We start from the raw sequence: 239 nt of genomic DNA, 5'->3' as shown, positions 1-239 counted from the left end.
ATGGGGAAAGGTGGGAACTGTGTCAGGCAATGAGCCCAAGCTGCAGCCTCTTTGGAGGTTCAGCCTCTTGTGCAGAACGAGGATTTTCTTGGCCACAGGTGATTGCAGAGTCTGTTCCTGCCCAGGTGCAGTGATGCTCAGGGAGCGGGTGAGGGGATGGAGAGGCTGCACCTCCTGGCTCTGTTGTGGCTCACTCTGCTGCCCTTGCTCACCTCACAGTCTCTACCAAACTGCCTATG

The sequence above is a fragment of the Empidonax traillii genome, unplaced genomic scaffold (genome assembly GCF_003031625.1).
Source record: "Empidonax traillii isolate 1590-97213 ecotype Southwest subspecies unplaced genomic scaffold, ASM303162v1 scaffold34:size3740991, whole genome shotgun sequence".
Classification (NCBI taxonomy): Eukaryota; Metazoa; Chordata; class Aves; order Passeriformes; family Tyrannidae; genus Empidonax; species Empidonax traillii.
Note: the sequence above shows the minus strand (reverse complement) of the source record.